The sequence below is a fragment of the Manis pentadactyla genome, chromosome 11, assembly GCF_030020395.1.
Source record: "Manis pentadactyla isolate mManPen7 chromosome 11, mManPen7.hap1, whole genome shotgun sequence".
Taxonomy (NCBI): domain Eukaryota; kingdom Metazoa; phylum Chordata; class Mammalia; order Pholidota; family Manidae; genus Manis; species Manis pentadactyla.
Window position 1 is genome coordinate 106,135,930 of NC_080029.1, and position 25,729 is coordinate 106,161,658.

A 25,729-nucleotide genomic window follows, 5' to 3' on the forward strand; every position below is an offset into this window, starting at 1 on the left:
GAGTCTTTATGTCTTGAGTACTAATCCCTTATCAGACATCTGATTTGCATACATTTCTCCTATTCACTGTTACTTTTAAAAGTCTTTTATATTATTTTAAATTGAATTTTCTAGTCTATTTCATTCAGTATGTCAGCAAACATTTACTTCTTAAGCACAGGTTGTGAGACATTTTTCTATGTTATCTCAGGCAATCCTCACAGCCTGGTGGAGTTGGTATCCTGCTTCCCTTTTTTCAGATGAACATACAAAAACACTTTTGCTCAAGCTCTCACAGCTGGTCAGTGGCACCCTGAGGTCAGAAATCTGGCTTCTAATCCCAGTTCTATTACCACCAGTTGTGTGACCTTGGGCCCCTCACTTTCCCGCCTAACGGACATTTACTATTATTAGATTGTAAATGGTGATTATAAGCTTAAACCCCTCCACCAGCATCTAGACATAGTAGGTGCTCAATAAATATTTGTAGAGCTGATTGTGGTAGGAGAAAAGTAGTACCTTAAGCGTCTGACTTAAGAGAAAAAGGCCACGCAGAGGGTAAGGCGAAACCCGTGCTCAGGCACTGTGGGGTCGGGGCGCGGAACAAGGCAGGCTTCCTGGGGGCCCGGGAATCTGAAAGGCCCAGGCTCCGGGGAGAAAGCACCAGGTGACGGCGGAAGGGAAGTGGGAGAACATTCCGATCTGGGGAAGGGTGAGGACAAAGCGGTGCTGGAGAGAAGTGCACCCGAGGTGGGTGGGGAAGAGGGGCTGGCGGGGCGGAGGGAGGGCGCGTCCCGGGCAAGCCCGCGTGGGGCGTGGAGGGGGGCGGCGGGCGAGGGCCGCAGCGTGCGGCAGGCGCCGGGTGGCGGGCGCCGGCCGCGGAGGGGCGTCGGGCTTCCAGGCCGGCCGCTCTGGGCCCCCTCGCGGCCCCCGGCCCCTCCTCCCCGGGGCGGGCGGCGCGGCGGGGCGGGTCCAGGCTCGCCCGGCCTCCTGGCGGCGCCGCGGCCCCGGCACTCGGGCCCGGCTCTGCTGGCTGCGGCGCGAGCGCGACCCGGGAGGCGGCGGCGGTAAGCGAGTGGAGAGCGGGAGCGGGCCCGGGTGTGAGCGGGGACCCGGTCCGGGGTCCGAAGTGTCCCGGCGGCGGCACCGGAGGGGCTGCTCGGGCTCCGCCAGGTGACCGCGCTCAGCCCGCGCCGCACCGCGCCTGCCGCCGGGCGCGCGGGTCCTCAGGCTGGAAGGTGCGCCCTGGCCCCGGCCCGCCGCGCCCTCCCGGAGGACGCGCAGAGAGCACGGTGGGGATTCCTGGGGGGGCCGCGTCGGGGCCCGGTGGGGGCGAGTCCGCAGGACCTCCCTTCGGTGAGGAGGGATTGGCAGCCTTCGCACCCCTGCCTCTACCCTCGGGCTCGTGTGACAGCTGGGAGTGAGCCAGGGTCCTTCCAGGGCCCAAGCGGAGCACCTCGGTTCCTGTCCTACCCTGTTTTGCTTAACTTATCCGCTGGTCGTGCAGACCATCCCTTGAAAAGAAAGCTCTCCCGGCGCGGGGTCTTCCCTGAAAGCCCCCGCCTCTCCTGGCGCATAGCCTGGCTTTCCAAGGGACTTTTCCAAGTTGCTTCACTGTTTGGCCTCTAGACAGGTGCTTGGCTGTCATGTTGGAGTTAGTTAAACTGGATTTTTGTGTATTTGCTACGTGCGTACCCCTTCGCCCCAAGCAAGCAGTGCTCCTCGCTGCGCACGCTTCTCACAACATTCAGTTCAAAACACGTTGGAAATTCTTTTAGAGCATTAGTTTTCAAACTTGGCCGCCCATCTAGAGTTTTTTAAAAATGCCGATTCCTGGTCTCGCTTCTCAGATCCCGAGTCAGTTGGTCTGGGAAGCAGCCCGGACAATGGAATTTAAAAAGTCAGGTGATAAGAACGTGCAGCAGCATTTGAAAACCTCTGCTTTGGGGCTTGCTCCCACAGCCACTCTTTGAACTTCTAGAGATCAGTCTTCACACAGAACTGGTCGCAGGCACTCTTGACCCTGCCTTTTGCAACCCACCTCCCCACCTGAAGAGCCTGTTCGTTGTCGCTTTCCAACCTTAGAGTGCAGGCAGTGCCCTTTTTTGGAGTTCGCTCTGTTTCTACCTCTCTGTTGATAGTAAATATTGCCCTGGCCCATTCTGCCAAGGAGGTGGGAGTGTAGGAATAAAAGCTACCAAATCCTTGCAAAGGTCAAGGTTATAACATAGGGTTGTTCTCTTCACGGAAAACCAAGTGGTAGCTTGATTTGTCCAATTGAGAAAGGGCTTCAGATTAAAAGGAGGAAAAATACTTTAGGAATTCATCAGTCTTTGGAGACCCTTAGCCACAGAGAATGATTTTTGCATAACTTTGGGGAATTGTCTTTAAAGAAAACAAGGTGACAAGATCCTTAAGGTTTTGTATTGCTGCTGTGTTAATGTGTATGCATTTGCTGGTTAAGCTCTTCCCAGTATGTGATGAAGCCCAGCAGATGTAACGCAGTGTTTATTTCTTGTTGATAGAATAACATCTGAGTTAGGAAATTTGTGCCTTACAGTAGCGTGGCACATCTGAGGCGAGACCTTAGCCACTTGTCACATGATCTTAAAAATGATAGGGAACTAGGACTAAGGAAAATCTGAACATGTATATATATTGACTCAATTTGATCATACATATTTTATTTTGAAAGTGTGTTTTCAGTGTCTTTATTTTGTGACAGCCTCCTTGGATCTTGGTTAATCTACTATTGTGCCCAAGTACAATGGTTGTATTAAATTCCCACCTTGATGTTGCTACCTGGCCACAAACTCGTGGGTTTTATCTTTTTTTAGGCACCAGCTTGCTGCCTAAATTGCATTTTTACTAGCAGTGGAGTGACATACTTCCAAGGGAATGCCCTCCAGAGGTGGTGCTTGTGTTCATTTCTAGCTCCTGAGTACACAGAACATTTATTTTGAAAAATAAAAAACTGTGTAGTTTGCCTAGTCGGGTTTTTCTCTGTCTCCCACCTTCCACTATCATGCCCTGCTCCTATCACTGTATTCAATTGCTGGAAGTGGGGCTGCTGTGGGAACAGTCTTAATTGTCTTGGCTTGAGAATGGAGGTTATGTGGAGTGCATGGTCTCACAGGGTGGCCCCTGACCCAAATCCACAACCTTGGAGAAAAAGACCATATGGAAAGTGTTTCTGTACTATTTTTTTTTTTTTTGAACCAGGCCAACAAAACGAAGGCATGGTATTGAGTGGTTTGTGAGCTTTTAGTATGTGAATCTTGTCTTCATTTTGGGGGAAAATATTTGAGGATGCTATTGAACTCCTGGTATCTGAAAAGTAGCACCTGAACAGTGGAAGTTATACTGTGAATAGCGGCACATTCTGGCCAAAATAAAAACAAAAAAGAGAAAATGTGTGTAAATGTGGACCTCAAAAGATTTACTGAAACATTTTTCACTTTGGAGTAGCCTCTCTAATATATAGGGAACAGGAGAAAGTAAATGAATAAAAATTAAGAGGACTTACTGTGTGGCATCTCCACCCGGACAAAAAGTGTAGAGTGTTCAGAAGGCTGATCTTTGATTTGGGTTAAGAATAACCCGCCCTGTTGGCTTTCTTTCTTTCAGCAGGACAGTTCATTTGCTTGTACCGATGTGGTGAGGGGTGGTTAAAGAAATTTAATAGTCTCCCTAACTACCTTTCTTCCTGAAATCTATTAATCTAAAAGATGTCATTGACCTTTTTAAAAAACACAACTGATTTTGTGCTTTTCCTTTCTTTCCTTCCTGTGAACCTGGCACTAAAGGGCATGAAATGGCTGTGAGGTTGGCATCAGAGGAGGAAAACAAAGTTCAAGGGGAATTGAAAATTGGGTAATTTTCCCTGAATGACCAAATGCTTACTTGACTCTGTCATGTGATGTCGATGTTCTCGAGAAACAAGTTATGGCATGAAAACCCTGAAAATGGAACAGAAAAAATGGGGATTTGAGGGACATAGCACCAGAGCTGACTGGCTTTCATTCAGGGGAAACTTACTGGAGGTTTCAGTTGAGCTCCCACGTTCCAGTCCTCCTCTGCCTGCCTTTTTCATACCCTGTCCTCTTTCTGTCCCCCAAACCAGTATCTCTCTGGGAGGAGAGAGCTTCCTCCTAAATTTGCACCAACTTTTTCTTTGTTTTTGTTGTTTCATTTCTTTATTCCCTTATTTAACAAATACCTATAAAGCCCCTACTGCTGGCAGAGCTCTGTATTCCTCCCTGAGTTCTTGGTAAACAGGGTACAGTTGCACACTTACGGAGCTTGAAGTCTGGTGAAGATGTAAACCGTGGGTTACAGTAAGTTGGAAACTGATAATCATGGCGAGCACAAAGAAGTAAGGGGGTAGCCAGGCACCCCACCTGGCTAGCCTCACGTGGAGAGAGATACTTTCTGAATTCATTGGCCAAGCAGGCGTAAGAGAAGCTATACTTGGGTTTAAATTAGAATTTATTTTATTGGGTTCCTACATCAAGTTTTAAATCAGTAGTTTTAGGTACTTTTCTGACAGAGGAGAGGGAAGGGTTTGTGCACAGATCATGTAGAGGGGAGGGGGAGGGAAGGAAGAGGGGCTAGGTTCTGGCTGGTGCATTGTGTATGAGGAGTACTTATCCGGGTGGCGCTGGGGTATTCTCTGGGGTCCGGAAGCTGGTGGAGCATGTGGCTGGCTGGATCCAGTTTTGGCATGCTGGTTACTGGCAAGATAAGCTTAGCAGGAGCTACCCCTGCAGCAGAGGCAGGGAGGAGAGTGCAACGCATCTCCGTAAAGCAATGGCTGATGTGCCTTTAGAGCAAGTGGCTCCGTTCCTGTCTATGACTCCAGCCAGTGTGCGGACATTCCTTCTTTCTTATGCTGTTGTCACCTTAGCTCAGGTTTCCTTGGACAGACTGAAAGCTGGACTTAACACTGTTTTTCCCCTGGGAGGGTGGTTTCCAAATTGCTGACCCATAGGGCTAATGAGCCCAGGGTTCTAAGAGTAGGTACCATCTGTTCACTGATCGCCTTCCAAGTGCCAGGCAGCGTGTTCAGCCCTTGTCTTCCGTTATTCTGAATCCTTCTGTTCTTGAGAGGCAGGTGGCAGTGGCTTCCCTTTACAGATGAGGAAACTTTACAGATGAGGTTCACGAGTGCTTAGTTCTTTCATCTGCTCCATGCTCTTCTTAAGCAGAGCTGATTAAGAAATTGTGTTTTCAGTGCTTTGTTTTTCTAACACCATAATCTCCTTAAATCCAGATAGATTTACTCTTTTCCTCTACTAGATGTTGTGTGACATTAAATTGAAGACCACCGTGGGCTTGTCACCATAGCGGAAATATTATGAAATCCTTTCCTAGTGTCTTTTTATAATGGTGAGGGTAGATGAGGCTCTTCAGAAAGGCTCTGAATGGATCCCAAATCCTAGGTTAGAGAGATAGTATCTCTACATTTCTTCCAGCTCTGCAAATCTCTTGAGTTTTTGCAGCTAAGTCATTGTTGGGTAAGAGATTAACCAGAAAACTCATTGTTGAACATTCTAGGGCAAAATGATAACTGTGCATGTTCAATTCTTTATTTATGTGATACATGTGGAAAAAATAAAACTTCACTGCATCATAATTATCTCAAGCTCCTAAAATTACAGGTAGTAGACTTAGAGGCCATATGGAACTACGATTAGTAAAGATGAGTTTAAAACAGGGTTTGTGGTTGTGTGTTCATTACTACACTGTGCCCTTGCTCAGTATTTCATCCTGAGAAGGATCAGTTCCAGGGGACATTTCCAGGGGACTCGGTGGAGGGTAGTCATGGAGTTAGAGTGTTTGGGATTAGAGCACAGGGCATTTGTCATGAACGTGGAATATTTCTGCCAGCCTCGTTGGCAGCCTCTGCTTCTAGGGAGGAGTTTATTCCCTGACACCCAATCACAGGGATTTCTGAGAGGTTTAGCTAGAGTTAAGTACATAATGGTTCAGGTTGTTACCTTGTAGTTTTTTAGGTCTGTAAAGCCCCATTATTATTAATGACTTTTCACTGTCTTATCTTTCCTAGAGGGTTGAAGCAAGATAACCAAGATTTTCTAGTTTGGGTTTCAGCAATTCTCTTGGGTTTTACCTCTGACTTTTGGTGGCTTTCTATCTTTGTATTTTATTGCATTTGAAAGAGGTACTCTGTTTTCCCTTGCACCCCTAAACCCATAGCGAGGAGAGGACCTACGGTGAACTCCTCCCAGGGATCCTGTGATGTCAGTGTTGTTAGACCCATTTTCTAGGTGAAGAAACTGGCAGAGAGTTGGGTTCTAAGTGGGAGTTTGCAGATTCCAGCTCATAGTTTCAGACTCTAAGCAGCTGGCTTCTTTGGTCTTTAATAAAAGGAAAAAGAAATGGCTTGAAGCTGTGGAGAGGTTCTAGTATACCCTGGGAACTAATGTATATCCTTGAACTTCATTGTAGCTGTTTTGATAGCTTAAAGAAAAAAAGATTTTGCTTCTCCGCTATTTTTGCATGTGAGATTTTAATCCTTCTTATTAAGAACAGTGACTTACTCAGAATTACATGGCAGCAGCTGAAAGTTGATTAGCCTCTCTCTGTGCCCTAATCAAATACCAAAAACCTGGAAAGTTTACTGAGAGTGGTGATTACAGTGAAAGCTCTAGGAGCTGCAGAGGAACTGATAGAGAAAGAATGGAGGGAGAGATAAGAGAGAGAGTAGTTTGCAAAGGGACTGCAGGGTAGAGTTTACCAAATTTAAGATTTCTTTTACTTGTGAGTTTCAAGTTTTGGACTTGAGCACCTTTGTTCCAGATGGAGCCAGACCAGCTCAGCCCTGTCTAGTTGCCCTGCACCACCTCTAAGTGGTGGTGGGGGAGTGGGGGAGAACAGGAAAAGGGGAGGAGGTGTGAGGGCGATGGTTAGAGCCCCTGGTTACCTGGTGTCTGGCCTGTTCAGAGCACGACCACCCCTCACTACAGGACTGGGTCCCTGCAGTGAGTCCAGCTTCCTGGGTGAGAGGCAGCAGGTGCAAAGAGAGAGGGTCTCCAGACTTGCCAGAAGACCTGTGCAACATTCGTAATTCTAATAATAACAGCAAATGCTTCAGAGTACATGCCTCTGGCCCTGAGAACTTCTAATATAGCAACTCTGTGGGATGGGTACAGTTGACTCCTGAAAAATAGATTTGAACTGCATGAGTCCACTTACATGGAGATTTTTTTTCAATAAATATTTTGGAAAAATTTTTGGAGATTTGTGGCAATTGAAAAGCATTTTCTTTTCTCTAGCTTAATTGTAAGAATTCAGTATATAATACCTGTAACATAAAAAATAGGTCAATTGACTATTTACATTATCAGTAAGATTTGTGGTCAACAGTAGACTATTAGTAGTTAAGTTTTTTGGGGGGTCAAAAGTTATACTTGATTTTCAATTTGCAGGGGGATGTTTGGTTCCCTCAACCCCCACGTTGTTCAAGGGTCAACTGTACTCTCATAAACCCATTCAACAGGTGAGGAAAAACAAGGCCAAGAGAAACTGGGTAACTTGTCAAAGTTGTACAGCTGGTAAAGTGGTGGATTCAGAGTTCAAACTTGTGTGTCTGGAGCTATGCTGTCACCACTCAGGTGGCCTCTCTAGTCCCAGAGCTCGCATAGCTGCATTGGCTCTTCATTTGTTCCCTCACAGCCTGCTGGCTGCTGGTAGATAGCTTTATCTCAGCAGTTAAAACACCATCAGTGCCCTTTGCCGACTTGTCTGAACTCCCACAAACTTATAAACAAGCCCATAAAGAGGGGGACCCTCCAACCTTGAGTCCCCGTGTCTAGCAGAAGATAGGTGCTCAGTAACATTCTGTGAAGGGTGGAAATCAGCAGCCTTCTGAAACTTGACATCCCTGTATTTCTTCTGTCTGTCCATCTCTAGGGGCCACAGTAATTTCTAAACAGGAAAGGAGCCCAGCGATAAGAAGGGTGAGAGCGTGGAGGCAGTGTCTCACAGAAATAACCGGGGAGCGCTCCTGATACAGGCACGCTGCTGAAGAATGTGTATCAAGTTCCCTTGGTCAGCAATCTTTTGCTTGTGTTTGTGCTTAAGGCATTTTTTATTCGAAGAGCATGGCTACCCTCAGCTTGCGGATGATTTCCTGAGTCAAACGGCCCTTCAGACTTGCTGCATGGTTGGGGGCTGTTCCTGCCAGCCGAGCGTATTTTCTTTGGAGTTGAGGCCCAAACACCGGCAGGGTTCAAGAACACCCTCCATTTTCCCAGGGCAAGGCACAGTTTAACGTTTAAATACACGGGCCTGTGGGGGTAGTTCTCTCCCTTTTCTATGCTGGCTCCTTCTCCACACGGTGGGTGAGAGCGCTGGGGTCCTGCCTACGTGCGCTGGAAGCCACTTTGCCCATCGGTAGGAGAGTGGCGCTCTGCACAGGTTCTTCTAGCCCCTGGGGTTGTTTCCTCAGCTGTAAAATGGGGGTGGAGTGCTGTGTCATAGAGCTGTTGGGGCCGCATCTTTTTGACATAGTATAATGGTTCTCAGGGGGGCTCCACCGGGGCCATTTGGCAACACCTGGAGACGTTTTTCATAGTCACAACGTGGGTGGCGGTTACTGTTATCTAGTGAGTAAAGACCAGGGATGCTGTTCAACACCCTACAATAACCAGGACACTCTGGTGACAAAGAATGATCTGGCCCCAAGGGTCAGCAGCGCTGTGGCTGCGGGCCCTGGCAAGGTGGAACCTTTAACACTGGTGGTTGTTTTTAACATCTCTCATCAAAGGGTGCTGCTGGCCAGTGACTGAGAGCCCGCCTTTCTTAAGTAGGGTGGAGGGAATGGAATTCAACCTTTTATTGATGCTTCTGGGTGATCCCACAGGTGCTCCTGAAGGGTGGGAAGAGCTACTTTCCCCTCCATTAAGCCTTTCTTAACTTCATTTGTAAATGCTTGCACTGTTTACATATAAAAAAATACATATGAATTTACATATAAATGGCTTAGATATGCTAAAATCCTTAACATCTCAGGGTTGTTAAAACCAAAAACTTACCCTTACAAAGACTGTGGAGCGAAGACCATGGAGCGTTGGCCTGGAGTAGAAGCTAGGCTCCTGCACCTGCCGTGTGGCCTGAGGTTGGCTATACACCTATGAGGCTTGATTTTCTCCTGGGTAAAGAACAGGTATGCGTCACCCTCCTGTCTTATCATGGTACCACAGGACTAAATAAAATAACTGCACATGTGAAAGTAACCCTGTACATGTATGGCTCCTACACCATGTCTTTTGAACACGTTTTTTTTTCAGAGAACCCTATTCATAAGTGGCCACACAGTAAATGCCACTAAAAAAGGATTAGAGCTCAACAGCCAAAAAGTATCTGTGTTGCAGGCCAAGTGGGAAGCTAGGCGCAGAAAACAGTCCAGCAGAGCGCGTGATTTGGAGTCTGTGTGGCCCGTGGCTGAGCATGAGTGTGGGTGGGAGCTTCCTGGTTTCCCCTCTGGCTCCTCCGGATTAGCTGTGTGGCCCTGGGCAGGAACCTTGACCTCCCTGCCTCTTGGTTTCCTCTCTTGTAAAACGAGGCTGGTGATAATCCCACCACCTACTGAGGACAGGTGTGGGGGACGTGATAGGGCTGTGCCCTCAAGAAGTGCCTGGTGCACATAAGCTTAACTCAATACCTGCTTTATTAGTAAAACAATATTATTTAGTATTCTGGCCTCCAGCATATGTATTTTTACTCAGGTGAGGAAGTAGTTGCCCCTAGGTTAGGTGCTAGAGGATCTTTCTGGAGTTCCTGGTAGCTTCTAAAATTTTATTGTGGTAAAATATATACAACATGAAACTGGCCATTTTAAATTTAAATTTAACCCATGTAAAATTTAAGCGGCATTAAGTACATTCACAGTGTTATGTAACCATTCCAGAACTTTATATTTTTTTGAAGTGTAGTTTATATACAATATTATATAGGTTTCAAGTACACAACATAGTGGTTTGACACTTAGCTACATTATTAAATGCTCACCCCAGCTAGTGTAGTTACTATCTGGCAGCATAGAAGGACCTTACAGAATTATTCCAGAACTTTTTCGTCACCCAGAAGGAAGCTGTGCCCTTTAAGCAGTCCCTTCCCAGTCCTCCCGGCCCCCCAGGCCCCGACAACTGCTGGTCCACCCCATCTCCTTGGAGTTGCCTGTCCTGGATATTTTACATAAATAGATTCGTACAATATGTGGCCCTTTATGTCTGGCTTCTTTTGCTTAGTTTCCTGTTATCCAGGCTCATCTGTGTATGACAGCAAATCTAAGTGCTGAATTCCTTTTTACCTGGTCTCCTTTTTGTAGAGCAGCCCAAGCCTCTGGTATATCAGGCCTGTGGTTTTTCCCAGGTTGTGTCCTGTTTTCCAGGTTTAAAATATATTTTGGTCCATTTTTGGCCTGCCTTACTTTTTCCACTTTTCCCATCCAGTGACTCTAATGACCCTTGAAATGAATATTGGAATAAAGCTCTCTCGCCAGCTTCTGGGTGCTGCCAGGGAGTAGGTCTTATTAGGTATTTTGTTTCTGCTGACAAATTCACAGCAGGAGCCCACACAGGGGCCTCGAGCTGTGCTTCATTTTCCCAGAACAGCATGGCAGGTTTTAAAAACAAGTGTCTGCAAAACACCCACCAGGCCCCCTTTTATTCCTCGGTTTAAAAGCTTTCCACAATGAGAAGTGGCCCTCAATTAAGTCGTTTAATAAAAACCCTCTCTGTTTTAAAGCATTCTTGGGAAGTGTTTACATTTAATGCCACCACGGGCTTCTAAATGAGGAGCTGTGGAGTGAGTGATCCTTAACCTGTGACTTTAATAATATCCTTTTGCTTTAGATTTCCAGGTGGAGGCCTGGGCCACATTTGTAGCTTGTCATTGACCCAGACAATCTTAACTCCTCTCTTTCCTTCCCCCTTCAGGCACGGCTGGCCTAAAGCCGCCCGGAGATGAAACACTAGCTTACTTGCAGGGAGACTAGACGGAGAGGTGGTGATGTGTGGCCCCATCTCCCCCCACCTCCAATTCTGCCCCTAGTGACAGGGCCGGGGTGAGGGTGGGGGTAGCATTAGCAACAAGAGATTAGAGCATTTTGGAGAAGAGCTCAAGGCTTCTGAGATTCTGGGTGTTTGGGGCGAAGCTTTCCGCAAGGATTTGGAACTTCCTTGGGCTCAGGAGGCCGTGTGCCCTTACTGCTGAGGAGGCTCTGCTCTGTGCTGTGAATCTGGGGAGGTGAGTAGGATCCGCCAAGAGAAGCAGGATGTTGGCTGCTTTAGGAGGCTGATGGAGGTCCTTTCATGGGCAACTTTGGGAGTTCTCACAGGGGACCTCCCAGGAAAAAGCTATGTCCTGAACTCAGGGACGCTCCAGAACGCCTTCCCTTTGTGCTGCTTCCCTGGGGATCTCACTGTGCTGGCCAGGCAGGAAGGCAGGGAAATCCAGAGTCGCGGCACCCGCTGCGGTTTGCAGAGATGCCACAGGGCCTGGTCATGATGAGCCTGGCCTCCAGCTCTAGACTGTCGGGATCCAAATCCTGGCTCCAGGATTACATGTCATATGTGTTAATATGTATAAAATGCTTAAAACAGCATCTGCATAGGGAGGTGTGTGTGGGTATGTGTGTTCTTACTCTGACACTTCACTTTTGTGAATTCCCAGTTAGAGCTGTAGAAGTGCTCCCTGCTTTCAGAGCGAATTCACCTTCATACCCAGCATTCGTGTGCAGTCCATGGAAGAGGGTGATCCCACCAGATCCCTGAAAATACATGACATGCCCATGGAGAAATCATGCTTGATGAATCTATGAAAGTTCTCTGAGGGAGACAATACATGTGGGAGTAAGCACGACCCAGTGGATACAGTGTATTTAGACTACCAAAGACCCTTGAAAAGACTTCATGCCAAAGTCTTCATACCAAAAGACTTTGTATTCATACCAAAATACAGTGTATTTAGACTACCAAAGACCCTTGAAAAGACTTCATACCAAAGACCCTTGAAAAGACTAAATGCAGCAGTCTCCCACAACCCTGAGCTGAGATGAATGTGAGGAGTATGGCCAAAACCCATCCTGTGTATTGTTTTCAATAAAAGGAGAAAGGGGGTGGTGAAATCTTCGTATTTGCAGATGAAACAAAATTATTATTATTATTATTATTATTTTTTAAATAATTATTTTTTATTGAAGGGTAGTTGATGCACAGTATTACATTACATTAGTTTCAAGTGTACAACACAGTGATAAAACATTTATATACATAATTCTAGGTTCCAGCTATCACCCTACCAAGCTGTTACAATACCTTGACTACATTCCTTATGCTATACATTACATCCCGGTTACTTATTTATTTTACCATTGGAAGTCTGTCCCGTTTTTTTTTTTTTTTTTTGTGAGGGCATCTCTCATATTTATTGATCAAATGGTTGTTAACAACAATAAAATTCTGTATAGGGGAGTCAATGCTCAATGCACAATCATTAATCCACCCCAAGCCTAATTTTCATCAGTCTCCAATCTTCTGAGGCATAACAAACAAGTTCTTACATGGAGAACAAATTCTTACACAATGAATAAGTTACATAGTGAACAGTACAAGGGCAGTCATCACAGAAACTTTCGGTTTTGCTCATGCATTATGAACTATAAACAGTCAGTTCAAATATGAATACTCATTTGGTTTTTATACTTGATTTATATGTGGATGCCACATTTCTCTCTTTATTATTATTATTTTTAATAAAATGCTGAAGTGGCAGGTAGATACAAGATAAAGGTAGAAAACATAGTTTAGTGTTGTAAGAGAGCAAATGTAGATGATCAGGTGTGTGCCTGTAGACTCTGTGTTAATCCAAGCTAGACCAGGGCAATAAAACATCCACGTATGCAGAAGATTTCTCTCAGAACAGGGGGGGTGAGGTTCTAAGCCTCACCTCTGTTGATCCCCAATTTCTCACCTGATGGCCCCCCTGCGACTGTGCCTGTCTTAGGTTGTTCCTCCCTTGAGGAATCTTACCCGTCTCTGGCTAACCAGTCATCTTCCGGGGCCATACAGGGAAATGTGAAGTTGGTAAGTGAGAGGGAAGCCTTGTTTGAAAAGGTTAGCTTTTTACTTCTTTGCATATTTATGCCCTGTAGCTTCTATGCCCAGCATTTGTCTTGAGGTATCTTTACCACTTGGAAGAATTACGATACTCGGTAAATTTGATACGAGGCACGAATTCTAAGGGTTGTAACTAGGAAGGAAGGAGAAAAGCTATGGAAGTAGCAGGCGGAAGAAAACATGGGAAGATTGATTATTTCTTTGACATATCTTCTTGTAGAGTAACTTCAGCATGTATAGGTTTTAAGCTACTACTTAAATTATGCACACACATTAACATAATAGGAGTATAGTTACATAACCAAAGCATACCTGTAATTACCAGCCATCTCCAGTGAAACCAAGAGAACCAGTTAGGCACCTTAGGCATTTGCGAAAACTTATCTATGATATGGTGGATATTGTCCGACTGAACTTGAACAGTCTGAGAGAAATCAGACAAATTAAAACAACCCATTCCTGGGGAATGTTCACATCCCTTATGTTCTTTTAACAGTAAATAGTCTGTAGCTGTAAGATTTTTTAGTGCTACAATTTGCACTTCTGATTCTTGGTTGAGTTCCAACAGTATAGATCCAGTCAAATTTGTTGTTTTACTGTATGCACAGGCCAGCTTAGATATCTCCTTCCTCATTCCCATGGCAAGTCCAGGAGCTGGTGGGATGAGTGCATCTACAGCTGTAGCAGTGCGTGGATCTTTGTTGGGGTTTTTTGATGATCATCTTCTGGCATGAGTCTTCCAGAGAGTGCTGATGTTGGAAGTTCTCTTTCATATCGTATCTTAGTTCATTTTCAGGGTAGCCCAATTAGGCTTTGATCTTCTGTATAAACACAAACAGACCCTTTGCCTACACTTTTATATGCCCTTTATACCCTTGTGTAGAACTCATTGGAGGTTACCACACAGGAACTGCCCTTTTTTTTTGTTTGTTTTTTTTGTTTTTTGTTTTTGGTATCACTAATCTACACTTACTTGATGAATATTATGTTTACTAGGCTCTCCCCTATACCAGGTCTCCCCTATAAACCCCTTTACAGTCACTGTCCATCAGCATAGCAAAATGTTGTAGAATCACTACTTGCCTTCTCTGTGTTGTACAGCCCTCCCGTTTCTCCTACCCCCCCATGCATGTTAATCTTAATACCCCCCTACTTCTCCCCCCCCCTTATCCCTCCCTACCCACCCATCCTCCCCAGTCCCTTTCCCTTTGGTACCTGTTAGTCCATTCTTGAGTTCTGTGATTCTGCTGCTGTTTTGTTCCTTCAGTTTTTCCTTTGTTCTTATATTCCACAGATAAGTGAAATCATTTGGTATTTCTCTTTCTCCGCTTGGCTTGTTTCACTGAGCATTATACCCTCCAGCTCCATCCATGTTGCTGCAAATGGTTGGATTTGCCCTTTTCTTATGGCTGAGTAGTATTCCATTGTGTATATGTACCACATCTTCTTTATCCATTCATCTATCGATGGACATTTAGGTTGCTTCCAATTCTTGGCTATTGTAAATAGTGCTGCGATAAACATAGGGGTGCACTGATCTTTCTCAAACTTGATTGCTGCATTCTTAGGGTAAATTCCTAGGAGTGGAATTCCTGGGTCAAATGGTAAGTCTGTTTTGAGCATTTTGATGTACCTCCATACTGCTTTCCACAATGGTTGAACTAACTTACATTCCCACCAGCAGTGTAGGAGGGTTCCCCTTTCTCCACAGCCTCGCCAACATTTGTTGTTGTTTGTCTTTTGGATGGCAGCCATCCTTACTGGTGTGAGGTGATACCTCATTGTAGTTTTAATTTGCATTTCTCTGATAATTAGCGATGTGGAGCATCTTTTCATGTGTCTGTTGGCCATCTGTATTTCTTTTTTGGAGAACTGTCTGTTCAGTTCCTCTGCCCATTTTTTAATTGGGTTATTTGTTTTTTGTTTGTTGAGGCGTGAGAGCTCCTTATATATTCTGGACGTCAAGCCTTTATCGGATGTGTCATTTTCAAATATATTCTCCCATACTGTAGGGATCCTTCTTGTTCTATTGATGGTGTCTTTTGCTGTACAGAAGCTTTTCAGCTTAATATAGTCCCACTTACTCATTTTTGCTGTTGTTTTCCTTGCCCGGGGAGATATGTTCAAGAAGAGGTCACTCATGTTTATGTCTAAGAGGTTTTTGCCTGTTTTCTTCCAAGAGTTTAATGGTTTCATGGCTTACATTCAAGTCTTTGATCCATTTTGAGTTTACTTTTGTATATGGGGTTAGACAATGGTCCAGTTTCATTCTCCTACATGTAGCTGTCCAGTTTTGCCAGCACCACCTGTTGAAGAGACTGTCATTTCGCCATTGTATGTCCATGGCTCCTTTATCAAATATTAATTGACCATATATGTCTGGGTTAATGTCTGGATTCTCTAGTCTGTTCCATTGGTCTGTGGCTCTGCTCTTGTGCCAGTACCAAATTGTCTTGATTACTATGGCTTTATAGTAGAGCTTGAAGTTGGGGAGTGAGATCCCCCCTACTTTATTTTTCTTTCTCAGGATTGCTTTGGCTATTCGGGGTCTTTGGTGTTTCCATATGAATTTTTGAATTATTTGTTCCAGTTCATTGAAGAATGTTGCTGGTAGTTTCATAGGGATTGCATCAAATCTGTATATTGCTTTGGGCAGGATGGCCATTTTGACGATATTAATTCTTCCTAACCACGAGCATGGGATGAGTTTCCATCTGTTAGTGTCCCCTTTAATTTCTCTTAAGAGTGACTTGTAGTTTTCAGAGTATAAGTCTTTCACTTCTTTGGTTAGGTTTATTCCTAGGTATTTTATTTTTTTTGATGCAATTGTGAATGGAGTTGTTTTCCTGATTTCTCTTTCTGTTGGTTCATTGTTAGAGTATAGGAAAGCCACAGATTTCTGTGTGTTGATTTCGTATCCTGCAACTTTGCTGTATTCCGATATCAGTTATAGTAGTTTTGGGGTGGAGTCTTTAGGGTTTTTTATGTACAGTATCATGTCATCTGCAAATAGTGACAGTTTAACTTCTTCTTTACCAATCTGGATTCCTTGTATTTCTTTGTTTTTTCTGATTCCCGTGGCTAGGACCTCCAGTACTATGTTAAATAACAGTGGAGAGAGTGGGCATCCCTGTCTAGTTCCCGATCTCAGAGGAAATGCTTTCAGCTTCTCGCTGTTCAATATAATGTTGGCTGTGGGTTTATCATAGATGGCCTTTATTATGTTGAGGTACTTGCCCTCTATTCCCATTTTGCTGAGAGTTTTTAACATGAATGGATGTTGAACTTTGTCAAATGCTTTTTCAGCATCTATGGAGATGATCATGTGGTTTTTGTCTTTCTTTTTGTTGATGTGGTGGATGATGTTGATGGACTTTCCAATGTTGTACCATCCTTGCATCCCTGGGATGAATCCCACTTGGTCATGGTGTATGATCCTCTTGATGTATTTTTGAATTCAGTTTGCTAATATTTTGTTGAGTATTTTTGCGTCTACGTTCATCAGGGATATTGGTCTGTAGTTTTCTTTTTTGGTGGTGTCTTTGCCTGGTTTTGGTATTAGGGTGATGTTAGCTTCATAGAATGAGTTTGGGAGTATCCCCTCCTCCTCTATTTTTTGGAAAACTTTAAGGAGAATGGGTATTATGTCTTCTCTGTATGTCTGATAAAATTCCGAGGTAAATCCATCTGGCCCGGGGGTTTTGTTCTTTGGTAGTTTTTTGATTACCGCTTCAATTTCGTTGCTGGTAATTGGTCTGTTTAGATTTTCTGTTTCTTCGTGGTTCAATCTTGGAAGGTTGTATTTTTGTAGGAAGTTGTCCATTTCTCCTAGGTTTCCCAGCTTGTTAGCATATAGGTTTTCATAGTATTCTCCAATAATTCTTTGCATTTCTGTGGGGTCTGTCGTGATTTTTCCTTTCTCGTTTCTGATACTGTTGATTTGTGTTGACTCTCTTTTCTTCTTAATAAGTCTGGCTAGAGGCTTATCTATTTTGTTTATTTTCTCGAAGAACCAGCTCTTGGTTTCATTGATTTTTGCTATTGTTTTATTCTTCTCAATTTTATTTATTTCTTCTCTGATCTTTATTATGTCCCTCCTTCTGCTGACCTTAGGCCTCATCTGTTCTTCTTTTTCCAATTTCAATAATTGTGACATTAGACCATTCATTTGGGATTGCTCTTCCTTTTTTAAATATGCTTGGATTGCTATATACTTTCCTCTTAAGACTGCTTTTGCTGTGTCCCAGAGAAGTTGGGGCTTAGTGTTGTTGTTGTCATTTGTTTCCATATATTGCTGGATCTCCATTTTGATTTGGTCGTTGATCCATTGATTATTTAGGACCGTGTTGTTAAGCCTCCATGTGTTTGTGAGCCTTTTTGCTTTCTTTGTACAGTTTATTTCTAGTTTTATGCCTTTGTGGTCTGAAAAGTTGGTTGGTAGGATTTCAATCTTTTGGAATTTTCTGAGGCTCTTTTTGTGGCCTAGTATGTGGTCTATTCTGGAGAATGTTCCATGTGCACTTGAGAAGAATGTATATCCCGCTGCTTTTGGATGTAGAGTTCTATAGATGTCTATTAGGTCCATCTGCTCTACTGTGTTGTTCAGTGCTTCCGTGTCCTTACTTATTTTCTGCCCAGTGGATCTATCCTTTGGGGTGCGTGGTGTGTTGAAGTCTCCTAGAATGAATGCATTGCAGTCTATATCCCCCTTTAGTTCTGTTAGTATTTGTTTCACATATGCTGGTGCTCCTGTGTTGGGTGCATATATATTTAGAATGGTTATATCCTCTTGTTTGACTGAGCCCTTTATCATTATGTAGTGTCCTTCTTTATCTCTTGTTACTTTCTTTGTTTTGAAGTCTATTTTGTCTGATATTAGTACTGCAACCCCTGCTTTCTTCTCGCTGTTGTTTGCCTGAAATATGTTTTTCCATCCCTTGACTTTTAGTCTGTACATGTTTTTGGGTTTGAGGTGAGTTTCTTGTAAGCAGCATATAGATGGGTCTTGCTTTTTTATCCATTCTATTGCTCTGTGTCTTTTGATTGGGGCATTCAGCCCATTAACATTTAGGGTGACTATTGAAAGATATGTACTTATTGCCATTGCAGGCTTTAAATTCGTGGTTACCAAAGGTTCAAGGTTAGCCTCTTTAGTATCTTACTGCCTAACTTAGCTCGCTTATTGAGCTCTTATATACACTGTCTGGAGATTCTTTTCTTCTCTCCCTTCTTGTTCCTCCTCCTCGATTCTTCATATGTTGGGTGTTTTGTGCTGTGCTCTTTCTAGGAGTGCTCCCATCTAGAGCAGTCCCTGTAAGATGTTCTGTAGAGGTGGTTTGTGGAAAGCAAATTCCCTCAGCTTTTGTTTGTCTGGGAATTGTTTAATCCCACCGTCATATTTGAATGATAGTCGTGCTGGATACAGTATCCTTGGTTCAAGGCCCTTCTGTTTCATTGCATTAAATATATCATGCCATTCTCTTCTGGCCTGTAGGGTTTCTGTTGCGAAGTCTGATGTTAGCCTAATGGGTTTCCCTTTATAGGTGACCTTTTTCTCTCTAGCTGCCTTTAACACTCTTTCCTTGTCCTTGATCTTTGCCATTTTAATTATTATGTGTCTTGGTGTTGTCCTTCTTGGATTCTTTCTGTTGGGGGTTCTGTGTATTTCCGTGGTCTGTTCGATTATTTCCTCCCCCAGTTTGGGGAAGTTTTCAGCAATTATTTCTTCCAAGATACTTTCCATCTCTTTTCCTCTCTCTTCTTCTTCTGGGACCCCTATAATACGGATATTGTTCCTTTTAGATTGGTCACACAGTTCTCTTAATATTGTTTCATTCCTGGAGATCCTTTTGTCTCTCTCTATGTCAGCTTCTATGCGTTCCTGTTCTCTGATTTCAATTCCATCAATGGCCTCTTGCATCCTATCCATTCTGCTTATAAACCCTTCCAGAGTTTGTTTCATTTCTGTAATCTCCTTTCTGGCATCTGTGATCTCCTTCCGGACTTCATCCCATCTCTCTTGCGTATTTCTCTGCATCTCTGTCAGCATGTTTATGATTCTTATTTTGAATTCTTTTTCAGGAAGACTGGTTAGGTCTGTCTCCTTCTCTGGTGTTGTCTCTGTGATCTTTGTCTGCCTGTAGCTTTGCCTTTTCATGGTGATAGGAATAGTCTGCAGAACTGGGACGAGTGACGGCTGGAAGAACTTCCTTTCTTGTTGGTTTGTGGCCCTCCTCTCCTTGGAGAACAGCGACCTCTAGTGGCTTGTGCTGGGCAGCTGCGCGAAGACAGGGTTTCTGCTTCCTGCCCGGCTGCTATGGAGTTAATGTCCGCTGTTGCTGTGGGCGTGGCCTGGCTCGGGCAGCTACTCCAAAATGGTGGAGTCGCGTTGGAGCAGGAGCTGCTGGGAGGCTATTTATCTCCGTAAGGGGCCTCCCTGCTCCCTGCAGCCCAGGGGTTAGGGTGCCCAGAGGTCCCGGATTCCCTACCTCTGGATTAAGTGACCCGCCCTGTCCCTTTAAGACTTCCAAAAAGCACCCACCAAAACAAAACAACGACCACCAAAAAAAAAAAAAGAAAAAAAAAATTTTTTTTTTTTAATTAAAACAAAAAAAAATTTTTTTTTAATTAAAAAAAAAAAAAAGGTGGTTGCTCGTTTTTCTTTATTCTCCGGTGCCAGCCTCAGGCCTCTGCTCACCGGTCTTTCTGCCCTGTTTCCCTAGTATTGGGGTCCCTATCCCTTTAAGACTTCCAAAAAGCGCTCGCCAAAACAAAACAGCAAAAACCAAAAAAAAAAAAAATGGTCGCGCGCTTTTCTTATGTCCTCCGGCGCCCGACCTCCAGTGCCTGCTCACTGTTCTTGCTGCCCTGTTTTCCTAGTATCGAGGGCCCTGCGCTCTGGCCCGGATGGCGGGGGCTGGGTGTTCGGCAGCCCTGGGCTCCGTCTCCCTCCCGCTCTGCCTGCTCTTCTCCCGCCGGGAACTGGGGGGAGGGGCGCTCGGCTCCCGCGGGGCCGGGGCTTGTATCTTACCCCCTTCGCGAGGCGCTGGGTTCTCTCAGGTGTGGATGTGGTCTGGATATTGTCCTGTGTCCTCTGGTCTTTATTCTAGGAAGGGTTGTCTTTGTTATATTTTCATAGATATATGTTGTTTTGGGAGGAGATTTCCGCTGCTCTACTCACGCCGCCATCTTTCGCCCCCTCCGAAACAAAATTATTTTAAAAGTAAAATGGAAAGATGTTGGAGTTAAAGTATAGGGAGTTTTTTTTTTTTAACTTTGTATGCTACATGGATATATTAACTATTTTAAATAATTCATTTGTGGACAGTGACTGTTCCTAGGCAGCCAGGGGTTGGGACTAGGAATTGTGTGTGCTGCTTCCTAGCACAGCTACAGATCATAGGTGCTCAGTAAATGAAGATTAATAGAACCAAGGAGTTCACTAAAAAATAATTCAAGTTCTTTCCATCTTTTAAAAAATAACTTTCATTCCTGTCTTTTAATTAAATAGTATATTTGTAGATAGAAGTAGATTCTACTGTCAACGCATGTAGAGACATTTAGGTCACTAATCGCACAGATGCTGAATTCCATCCCTTCTGGGATCTGACCCAGGACAATCAATGAATGAATGAAATAAATATAAGCTTTGCTAACACAGACCCCTCTCCAGTAGGATTTAGGAAGCTTGGAGTTTTGCTAGACTAAAGAGACACTTGGAGGATTAGTTGTCCTTGTAGTTTTCATTTCCCCGGTGGGCTCAGCGTGGTGCCCCATGCATTGGAGTGCTCTATATGTGTTTGAATGATGCATGAAGTAAGATCTTAAGATAAGCACGAATGTTTAATTACTGCATATCTGTTATGTACCAGGCAAACTTACCATTATTGTTGCTCTTATGATGCTTATATTAGTTTTGCTGCATAATATTCCTGGGTAACAAACAATCCCAGATGTAAGTGCCTCAGAACCACATTTATTTTCCTAGTCACTCATCTGTTGGTTGAGTGTGGTTCAGTTGACCTAAGCTGGCCTTGGCTGGGCCAGACTAGACTCCAGGCTTCCATTTGGCTTCAGGTCTGTTCTGCATGTGCTTGTTCTGGGGTCCAGACTGAAGGGGCAGCGGCTTCCTAGTGCGTGTTTGTCTCATGGCAGATCGAAGAGGCGTAGGACAGCAAGTGGGGTCCTCTGAAGGCTTTGGCTTATAACCACCCCACTGTCACTTCTGCTGACATAAATCACATGGCCAAACCCAACATTAGTGTGGTGGAGAGGTATGCCTAGGCCACTCTAGTGGGAAATACTACGAAGTTGCGTGGCAAAGAAGGTGGCCATCCAACTTCATTCCAGAGAGTGAAGTGCTGGGAACAGCAATGCACTCTGGCCCAGTGGCAGAGAGTGAAGAAGAGGGACGTGTGGGCTGCACCAGCTTCTGGGGAGCCTGCTAAACCTAGGCTAGTGAGGGAGAGGAATCACATAAGTTCTGTTGAGGTACCAGGCCGGGCCTTGGCAACTGTTGTGCATTGGTCTAGCACGCACTGACTCTCGGCTGGCTGGACGTCACTTCATAGTCATTCACTGTGATGGTGCTCCTGGGGTAATGCTTTTCTGTGCGAGGAGCAGAAGTGGTAGGCTGGGTTTCTTCAGGTCAGCAGTGATGACCTGACAGACAGCCCACTGAGGTGGCAGGGGAGCGACAGATAGAGAGGCTGCAAAGAGGACAGAGAGGGCCAGAGTATCCAGAGAAGCTGGGCTTCGGCTTACCCTTCACACGGTCGCTTCTCAGCAGGTCTGTGGGAGTCAGCCCAAATCCCACCTCTAAAAGTCAGTGACTGTTATCGTCAGGCCTCCCGTGCGCCCTTCCCATCTCCATAAGGACTCTGGGCCATAGTTTTCAGAGCCCTCTTTTTATATCGAGAGAAACAGGCCTTGCGAGGTTAGGTGCCTTGTCTGCTGCCCGCTGGCTACTCGGTAGCAGATCCAAACTCGGTCACCCAATCCCCAGCCCAGGGCTTGTCCTTCCACTGCTCCGGGACTGTCTTGGCCCAGGGAGCGAGTCAGCTGGCTTCACAGCGTTACAGTACATCCTGGGCCTCTGATGGCAGGGTCTACTCTCCTGAAGGAGCCAGGTGGACCCAGTGCCTCAGTGTGATACCCTGGGAAGAGCAGGAGGAGGAAACTGGCTAAGGGCAAGCAGCCTTTGTGTTAGCTTCTGGCAGTGTGTGCTTGGGCTCTGGCTGTTAGGTGACAACGTGCAGAGGACTGATGGAGACTAAAACCCTGGGAAGCCAAGGGTGTGAGGAGACACATATGTGGTATGGGTGGGGTTGTAAATCCAGCAGACTTCTTTTTGGAGAGCAGTTTGGCAGTGGGTACTCTCACTTGTAAGTAAATAAAATTCAATTAAAAGTGGTTTAAATAGTAAAGATGTTTTTTCATGTAAACAAGGAGCCCAAAGTTAGGGCAATTTGGGGCTAATAATGAAAGACTCAGATGCATTCTCCTCTTCCCTCTTTATTAGCCTCAGTGTTTGACATTTGTCCTTAAGCTTGTCTCCCCACGGTCCCATCGTGGCTTCAGCTTCTCCAGCCTGTATCCTCACACACAGTGATGTCCAGATGCAGGAAAAGAGGAAGCCTTTACCAGGACCTCTCCCCAGAACTTCTGTGCCCTTTTGGCAAAACTGGGTCAGGTGCCCACACCTAAACCAATGACTTGCAGGAGAAGAGGGGGTGCCCATAGCTTGCTTAGACCAGTTGTGGTGCTAGACAGGGGCCCAGCCTTCCCTGAAGCATGTTGGCCCTGGGACGAGAGGGGGCGAAACTGGAGCTTTGCTGGCCAGGGGGAAAGCAGCAGCTGCTGTGGTAGGTGCTGGCACACATTCTCTTTGAAAATTAGGAATGTACATATTGTAACTCAGCCTTTCCACAGTTAGGAGTTTATCTCATGACTGCTAAAGTGTGCTGGCAAACACACAAAGATACTCGTTAACAGCAATATAATAGCAAAGCACTGGAAGTGATTGTCAACCGTGGACTTGTTAAATAAACTAAGGTCTAAATACATTATGGAGTTGGGCAAATCTGCAAGTATTGATAAAGAAAAATTCACAAAGTGTACTGTTGTTTTTTTAAAAGCAAGGTGCAATTTGGTATGTATTCTGAAATCTCATTTTGTTTTAAAAAAATCTTATTTCTTGATCGCAAATACACATTTCTAGAGGTCCTAAGAGATGCGATTATTTCTGGGCTGTGGGACTGGTGGTATGGTTGGGAGGGAAAATTTCTTTTTCATTTCATGCCCTTGACTCTTTGAATCTTATAAAAATCACTGTATGCATTGCCTTTATAATAAAAAAGAAAATGATAGGTATTTTCTTAGTGTGTGCCAGGGATAAGGAGAGGAAACCAGGGCTCTAACATGGGGTGTTATCAGCAACGTGGTTGTGAGGGGATGGGAGTGCCATTTGGCTGTGTGTGGTCTGTGTAAAGGGAGGTCGTGGAGGAAAGAAGTTCAGGAGTGAAATAAGGTCATTTTATCTCCCTTGGTATATCTCCCAGCATGGTGTCTTACATGTAATAGAGTCAAATACACACTTGAAGAAGGAATGAGTGTTTAGATCAAGACCCGAAACAACTTTATAAAGTGACAAAACCCAACCAAGCAGCTTAAGTCAGCAAGAAAGTAGATTCTGCTGGAAATTTATTTGCAAATAAAATAGGGCTGCTGTTTCCTCCTTTTTTCTTGTGCTTCCAGAGTCTAATTCATTGCCGAGAAGCAATCTGAGTTTGCAGCTCACTGTTCATCACCCATCTCATACTGAAGCCGACTGTGCCAAGTCTGGATAATAAAGGCGAGGAAGGTTTTTACAGCTAAGGGTAAGGCAAAGACAGGAACCACCATCCTGGGTTGGCTGTGTTTATAGATGTGGCCTCAGTGCAGAGGTATCTAGATGTCCTAAAGTCTGTTAAGTTTAGAATGTGCAGTTATTTTTTTAAAGCCAAATAAGATCCTTAGATACTTTGGATAAATAAGCCAGAAAAGTGCTATCTTAATTATGTCACTCTGATAATAGGAAAATAGATAATAGTAGTGAGATAGGGATTTTCCAATCAGACCAGTATTCGTAGACAAGTGTGAATGTGCCTACTGATGAAATGAAAGGATTATATGTAGTAGTATTTTCAAGTATAATTTTCTTCCACACAGAACATCAAAGGCACATGGGCACTGAAAAGACTTTTTATTGGAGAAGGTGGGGGAAGGAAGGTAGGCTGCTACCATTATATTGTGCTGATATTCTTCATAATTTTCTTGCATGAGGGTTCCTTCTTTCTGAATTTAATTCTCATAAATCAGAGAGTGTTGTAACTTATATTTCCATTGAGTTGCTTTTAACTTTTATACCCTTGGGTTTTAGCATTTAACTGTTCTGTAATGGCCACCGGATGCCCACTTTATTCAGACAGTGATGATATCATTTAGCTATGGTAAGATCATTTCCTTTGGAACAAAATGAAAAGCTTTCTGCACTCACAATTGGAGGAAAATGTCAAGCTTTAGTAGGCCTCTTCTGCTGCAGGTTGAAAAGAGTCCATCTTGGAGCACCATCTTCTTTGCAGCTCAAATGTGCCATGGAAAGGTTCCAGCATGTTTTTGAAATATACAAGGCAAATACACTTCTCTCAGTGTGTACATTTAAAATAGGTCCTTAGAAATATTTAGAAGAAGAGTAATATTTCACATCTTTGTTGGGATCACTTTGGGATCAAAAGAACTGGGAATCATTGTGGATTAGGTTCTAGAGTGATTTAAATTACTCAGAAGAGAGAGAGAGAGGAGGGAGGGGTGGTGGAAGGGGAGAAGAGAGAGCTTGTGTTTGCACACGTATGTACTTACAGACCCAAATGTTCACATTCCCTTGACACAATCATAGTACACATCCTCCTGGCTTTCAGTCTATCCCATCTGTGCAAATTCTGTGGTTAAATTTTATCATTTTAGGTGAATTCTGCATCTACATTAGAAAATATAATAAAAATTAATGACAGTAGCACTTCTATAGCATTTAATAGTGCCTGGCACTGTTTTAAGCACTTGACGTCTATTAACTCATTTAGTCCCTATAATAAGCATGCTATTATCCCATTTTACAGAGGAGGGATTAAGTAACTCACCCAAGATGATACCGCTAGAAAGTTGTGGGGCAGCAGTCTCTCTTTCCTTAGTTGAAAGCAAATTAAAGATTAACTGAAGCAAAAATTCATGACATGTCATTCCTAAATCTATTAGTTAATCTTATAAATTGGAGAGTATTCTACCAGTGAGCCTAGTGTTTCACTTAACTAAAATAATCTGAGTCCCTTGCTTCATGACCAACATTTTAAGTTACATTCCCAGCAAGCATCTACTTTAGAAATAATTTTAGTTGTAAACCTGAAATGCATTAAAGGTCAGTAAATTTAACTAGTCAATGTGGAAAAGTTTTAACAGAGAGTTACTTGTCTCCTCTCTTTCCTTAGGAAAGAAAGATGAGCTCTTTCAGTTCCCAAATGACTCCTCAATTTAAAATGAATTATTCCTCCAGAATAAAATTGTCTTTCTCCTCC

The 25,729-nt window shown here is 44.2% G+C and overlaps 1 protein-coding gene across 5 annotated transcripts in view; it reads left to right on the plus strand.

The window, feature by feature from the left end:
- The first annotated feature begins 899 nt into the window (after positions 1-899).
- The window catches only part of CGNL1 (cingulin like 1), a 170,160-nt gene continuing 145,330 nt past the window's right edge, over positions 900-25,729 (plus strand). Inside the window, exons 1-2 of one of the 5 annotated variants that reach the window (XM_057488842.1) lie at positions 935-1,046; positions 23,877-23,998. The gene's annotated coding sequence lies outside the window, so the exon portion shown is untranslated. Of the gene's footprint in view, positions 1,047-1,079; positions 1,218-23,876; positions 23,999-25,729 lie in introns of those variants that run through there. The other 4 variants (XM_036929733.2, XM_057488844.1, XM_036929732.2 and 1 more) reach the window with 4 other exon arrangements.